The sequence below is a fragment of the Nannospalax galili genome, unplaced genomic scaffold (assembly GCF_000622305.1).
Source record: "Nannospalax galili isolate Female #2095 unplaced genomic scaffold, S.galili_v1.0 scaffold678, whole genome shotgun sequence".
NCBI classification, from domain to species: Eukaryota; Metazoa; Chordata; class Mammalia; order Rodentia; family Spalacidae; genus Nannospalax; species Nannospalax galili.
In genome coordinates, this window is record NW_008341807.1 from 2930925 (window position 1) to 2938070 (window position 7146).

Below are 7146 nucleotides of genomic sequence, written 5' to 3' on the forward strand. Positions count from 1 at the left end.
GTCCTGGAACTCACTATGTAGACCAGGCTGGCCTTGAACTCACAGAGATCTGCCTGCCTCTGCCTTCCAAGTGCTGGGATTAAAGGCATTTTATTAATACAAATAAATCTTCTCCTTCTTGGCAAAAACTCCAATGCTACCCAGATGAGGATTTATGGTTTCAAAGATTTTTAACAGTATCATATACAATTTAGAATTTGAGGATGTTTTCTAGCTCAGTTTTGTAGAAATTACTGTTTTTTCATTCTTCTACCATCTTTCTTATTCTTTGGTTTCCTGAAAAATACAAAGTAAAATAATGCTGAAAATTTCAGCACACGCTGTCATCTTCCTAGAGAAAAGTTCCTGGCAACTTCCTACTTTGAAATCATTTTGCAGGCACCTCCTTCCCTTCAGATTGGACTCCTTCCAAGCTAGCCTGACATGGAAATAAAACACTTACCTTGCTTAATATCTCATCCTTTCTTGCATTATGGGGAATGGATCCAAAAACCACTTAAATAAAGATACAAATATCATAGAGACTAAACATGAGCAATGGCAGAAAAGAACGTGTTCAAGGGTTAGAGATGATAGCTGAGTGAATGCTTACATAAATATCTGTTTGTGGCAGGCTGAACATTTTTCCCCACATACTGCTCTCACCTGCTGGCTGAAACATCATTTGAATCGCAGTTTGGGTATTGGAGCACATGGAAACTAACCTGTGGGTTCAAAGCACAAGGGGGGATAATGTAACACATTTAGCTTTACTAAAATATGCTTTTGTCCAATAATATATGAAAGATAATGCAATCTTCCTAATTCCACGGCAGTAGCAATGACATTTTTCCACGTCGATTTTGGCAGCTCAGCAGGAACACAGCAGAAAACAGTGTGAAAACTCACAGAAGCTTGTAAGTTTCATTTGCACACGCCTACACACTGAGAGTGAGAAAATCATACATTTGTAAAATTTTAAAAATGGGTGAGACTACATGTAAAAAATCAAAGTATTTGAAAAAGAAGCGAAATAGATAATAAAACCTGTTCTACTGAACTAGAACTTAAGATTCTAACCGGGTTTATAATTACAAGAATTTTATTCTGTGAAACATGGAAAACAGAAATCATCTCTTTTTGGTGTCAAAAATAGAATAAAGCAAAGGGACCCGTTTTTAAGGCTTGGGGATATCTCTGATTAAATAATTAGGCAGATAGAAGTCCTGTGCATCCCAGGTTCACGGCGACAGCCTTAGCTTTTGGCTAACACTTTCTAGTGCCTACACCAAGGACATGATGTATTTATAAGTTGTAATGGCTTGAATGTATGATTCTCACCAAAATTCACTAATTACTTAAATTTTAATCTTCCATGTCTCAGAAGAGAAGGCATTAAGAAAGTGATTATATCATAAGGCTAGACTTCTTGTAGATGGACTAGTGTCCTTATGAAAGTCCTCCAAGAGCTCACCAGCACTCACTTGTACATGTGTGGCTAGAGCACGATGCTAAATCTCTGTCACCATGAGAGAGTCCTTGTATGAAAATGACTACAGCATCACTCTGTGGAACTGCCAGCATTCAGAATGGCAAGAAATATATTCACGTTGCTTAATAAATCATCTTAACTGTGACAACTTGATATAGAAGTTCCATTTAACTAGGAGATCTTTCTACTCAATGGCCTACTCAATATGTGGGCGGGGAGGAAAATTCTCAAGCCCCCATGCTTAGAATTTTGGTAGCATAAATTCAGTTAAACAGGAAACAGGTACTAACTCTTATTATTTCTTAATCACATAACTTACTCCTTTTTACATGTTAGAGGGGGAAAACGAACAAGGGAAACAGGAACGCCATGACATAGAAACCAGAGAAACAGGAGGAAGGAATTCACTAAGAAATGGCTTATTCATTTTGGCAATGAGACTTAGAAATATGTTTTTAGAAATAAATGAAAATGACTCAACTTAAAACCCAGCTTTAGTCTGAGCTTGCTATGGCAAAGGAGCCAGGCACCAGCACTTTTATTTAGCAAACACACAAAGGCAAGTGGAGCTTATACTGGGAAAGAAAAAGGCATCTCATCTGCTTTGTCTGCTCTGACAAGGATGATTCACGTGGGGAAGCGGATGGCATGCTAATTAAAAGCAGGTCAACTTATGCGATTGGTCTGGGAGCACAATTATCTTTTCCTAATTTGTCTTAAGAAGTTTAAAGGATATTCAAGAATGAATAAGGCAATAGACATGTATCCACATTTGATTTTGTTTTTAGGTCCAACTGTGGGAAAGGGGTGGCTTGGCTTCTTCCGTGAGTCAGAGTCCTGTTGTCAAACACAACTTAATCATTGCCTATCTCTATTTCAATCTCAAGATGCAGCAAGTTGATCAAAATACAAAAGAAATTACAAAATATCTGACTTGTTCCTTTTTTTCTGTGCAACAGAGAATACATGAAGGCCTCAACAGTAAGTACCAAAGCCGTTGAGACTGTTTTGGTGCTTTTCTTCCATCACTAAACAACTATATTTAGCCCTGAATATCTTTTGTGATGACTCCTCAGATCTCAGTTTTATGTTGATTCCATCTGTCTTTCTGGATCTCCCCCTTCCCTTGGGTTCTAGGTGTGGGAAATTCCACCAGCTTCATCCCATTTCAAGTGTCAGAAATAATCCTCTTTGAGTCCCTGCCTTGACTTCCCTGGGTGAAGGAATTGCAGCCTGGATGCTGTACGGGTGTTGATCTGAGGAACAGCTACCAGAGAGGTCAGCTGGGGGTCACTGAGTCTCCCCACAGTTAAAGAGGAGTTTTCCTGTGCACGTGTGGGCTATGGAAATTGAAACTGGAATGAGGATCCTGAGGGAGAAGTCCTGGCTAGCCGTGGAGTCTACATGTTCTTTGCAGCTACACAATATCATCCTTATGGTATTTACGGAATACTCAATGCAGTCAGAGTCTCATAAAGATAGCCCAGTTTTATGTCAAAGGGGGCTCGATAGCTCGATGCTCAAAAAACCGGACTCAAGGGAAGGGTCCAACAGTTGTGAATCAAAGCGTCAAATTGCCTGGTCCCCAATAGCTTAGGTTATTTGGAAGAAGAGGAAGTGTAAAAGTGTGTTTACAATAAGTTCCTATCATAGCTTAGCACTTAGATTCATTTTTGTACTTCAAAGAAATTTTCGTTTTAGTTCTGAGAATTTCATACGTGGGTATTTTATTTGCATTATTTCCGTCCACCTCAGTCTTTCTCCATCAGCTCCTCCTCCGGTGCGCCTTCTGCCAATCCCCCTCACTTTCCAATCTCTTTCTGTCTTGTTTGAACACGCACACACGCACACACACACGCACACACATGCACACATGCACGCACACACGCATGCACACATGTGTACCTGTGCTTAGGGCTACCTACTTGGGATTAGATAGTCTCTCAGGGAGCTTGTCTGTGGAGGAAAGTGGTCCTCCCTTGCTCACCCTCCACTGACTGCCTGGAGCTCCACATCTTGAGGTGGGACTCCGTGAAATATCCCCTATCCACTTTTCCAGTCAACTGCTTTTGTCGTTATGCAGATCTCGCTAGACTACCACACTCTGGCGAGTTCACTGATGCAGCATCCTTATCACGACTAGAATGCATTAACTAATAGTAGGCGTCTTGTTCCTTTGGCTCCTACATTTGTTCCGCCCTTTCTTCTGTGCTGTTCCCTGAGCCTTAGGTGTGTAGAGGTTGTACTGTAGATGTCTCTCTCTGTTGCCGAAAGAAGCTTCTTTGGTGAATGGCGAAAGGTACGCTAGTCTGTTTATTTAAGGATATGAATTTAGAGTATAGTATAAAATTACATTATTCTAAGGACTTGGCAGAAGTACATTTTTCTCTAGACTCTATGACCTCTCCAGCCAGGTGTACTTGCCTATGTATAGTAGCACATTTGATTTTCCTGCCAATGTCCAATTAGATAGAGTTGTTTATTGCAAGATAAAAAGTGTCACTACTGCGCCAAAAGAGATAATTGCTGAGTGGGCCATTATTGTGGTTCATAGACTTTACAGCTGAGTGGGATCATTGATTGGTTTTGTACCTTGGTAGCTTGCATAGCCCCTCTGATGCTGTGAGAGCCACTCTACCCGGAGGAGGCTTCCTAGCCAGTTCCTGGTCAGTATTCCAATTCCTGTGCAGAAGTGCGTTGTAGCACTAACATTCGTAACTCCTTGCTGAATACTCGCAGGGAGAGTTGGGTCATTCTATCTGTCTGGTAGGGAAATGTAGATTATAATCCAACTCTGAAGGGGCTTAGGCAGAGTTTGGGGCTTTAGTGCAATGACAGAAATAATTCTCCAAAATTTCAGTGAGTAAAAAGGTGGTTAAAACATGGTCAAATAATAAGAAAAAAGGGAAGGGAATGATGGACCTAAGAAAACATCAGGCCCAATATGATCTAGAATACCTGCTGGTTTTCCTCAGGTTTTCCTTGACTTGTTCTTACTTTGCCCTCGTACCTCAGTCTGTTTCTGCTCTTCGCTCTTGTGTAAGACATCCCTGCTTCTGTCCCCGCTGTAATCTACCTCTCCTTCTCCTTTGATTTTCTAAGACATGCTGTTTTCCATCTTAGACAATACAATTACTTTATTTTAGCTTAATCTCAGATAACTCGCAGGTTCATAAAAGCTGCTGTGGGATAACATTACAGTCAGTTTTCTGAATTCCTACTAGTTTTTCTTCTAGCAAAGACAAAAGATTTAATAAATAATGATGAAACTACAAAATGATATGCATTTCTCAGAACGACTCACCTAAGAACTCATATTTTCTATGAAACGTACAGATTGACTTCTGTATTAAATTCTTGGTTATACTTAATATATCTGCAGTTTCTCTAGCTTAATAATAAAATGGTAATGTGTGTGTGTGTGTGTGTGTGTGTCTATGTGTGTATGCACACATACCAGTTTAGTGATCAGTTTTGATTGTTATCGTGATTGGATTAAGAAAAACATAGAGTATTGCTGAGATACATTTTTAAATGTGTCTATGAGTGGGTTTCCAAAGCATATTAACAGAGTTAAAATATGCTCTTAACATGGTTAAAATATGCCCTTAATGTGGGTGACTTCGCCTTTGGCCTGGCATCCTATGTTGAAGAAACAATGAAAAAAAGGGAAAGGCCTTTGAGCATTAACATGCAGCTCTCTCCTTCTTGGCTGGGGACACCATGTCTCCAGCTATTTCACAGTTCCACCATGATGACTTCAACCAGAGTACACTGTATCCCTTCCAACTGTGAGCCCATGCAAGCCACAAATCATTTCTACCTTAAAGAGAGAGAAAGAGAAAAGAAATGCTTTGGGAGCATCTAAGACACATAGAAAAATGATTCATCAGAATACACTGAGTGAGGAAATTCAAACCTAGAAAGACAAAAGCCGCATGTTCTCTGTTTGTGAATCTCAGCCATGGATATTTACATATAAGTATAACCTGAAGCAACTGCAGACATCAGTAAGGGAGAAGGGGACCTTGGAGAGCAGGAGGGGAAGGAGCTCTAGCTAGGCAAATAGAACACAGATGCTAAAGGGCAAAGGGGGAATAAACAGGAGGACCTTAAGTAGGGAGGGTTGAGGGATGGAAAACAGAAGGAAAGGGAAGAAAAATGTAAACTAAGTTGCTTGAGACACTCATAAGGCTACTTTACATATAATATATGCATATATATTAAATATATATGTGTAAAATAGACTTATGCCACATGAGATCATAATGCTTCCTTTAAGAGTCATAGACTAACACAAGATACAGGCATGTGAAACCTCCCTTGGAGCTGCTGATCAGGAGTGTCCAAGAGATACCCAAAATAATATAGGCTATTGCTATAGTCTTTGGTTTCCCCCAGGAACTTGAAGATAAGACCCTATTGCTGAAGACATCACACACTTGAGATACAAAACTTGGTAGAATCAAGCAGGGATTGACTTAGAAGCATTCTCCCAGAGGACTTGCTCTCAGTTTGTAAAGGTGCTGTGAAAGCTGCTAATGGAGAAAAGCAATCAATAGTTCCACCCAGTTTTGAGGCCGGAAGCCAGACAATACCTAACTTTGCAAGATATCCACAAAAGTGCAATTGTGGCATTTTTATTTTGGGGATAACTAATAGCTATCTAATTGGACCAAAGGCTCTCTCAATAGGAGTGAATTCATGCCTGGTACTATAAACATAATCAAATACTGGCTGGAGGGCTGGAGATGTTGTAAACATTTGTGATCAACAGATTCATAAAATTCATAAATCATTAATTCCTTTTTAGTAAATTTTTATTGAAATTTTGTATGTCATATAGAACGTCTTAAGCATACCCCCTTCTCCACTGGCAAGCTCCCATGCCCCCCACTGGAATTTATGCATTCTGTCATTTGTGTTATGGGCTATAGAGCCAATAGAGTGTCACCAGATGTCCCTCAGTGCAAATTCATCCACTGAGATTTAGTAAACCTATCTTAGAGCTCTGCCTGCCCCCATTTAGGAAGATCAGCTCTTCCTCACCCAGCAGTAATCAGTTACCAACAGTTCTTCAGCTAAGATTGGGGTCTGCTGTGCATTTCCACAGTTCTGTGCTGGGTTTTTGTCTGCTTGAGTTTGCATGAGTCTTGTGCATGCTGACACTATTGCTGTAGGTTCATATGAGCAGGTCCCAGGAACGTGTGGGACTCTATTTCCATATATCATGCACCTCCTGCCTGTCTCTTACAATCTTTTCGCCCCCTCTTCCACAATTGTCCCTGAGCCCTGGATGGATGGGGTTTAATATAGGAGTCCTGTCCAGGGACCCACACTCTGCAGACTCTTATTCTCTATGCTTTGGCCGTTCGTGTCCTTTTGTGTTCATTGCCCTCTGCTGCACAAGGGAGTTTCATTGATGAGAGTTGATAGACGCATTATTGTCGCTTTACCCCTTGTTCCACTTTGTTCTTTGTGCCTTAGGTATAGAGATTGTATTGTAGATGTGTCATTTAGGCTTAGGTAATTCATAGACAATCTGTGTGTGAGCAGTTGTGGAACTCTCTCATAAACTCCGTCTGTTGCCAAAGAAGCTTCATTGATGAGTGGTGACTGGGACACTTGTCTGTAAATACAAGGATCCATATTTTGCACATTAGAAATTACATTTC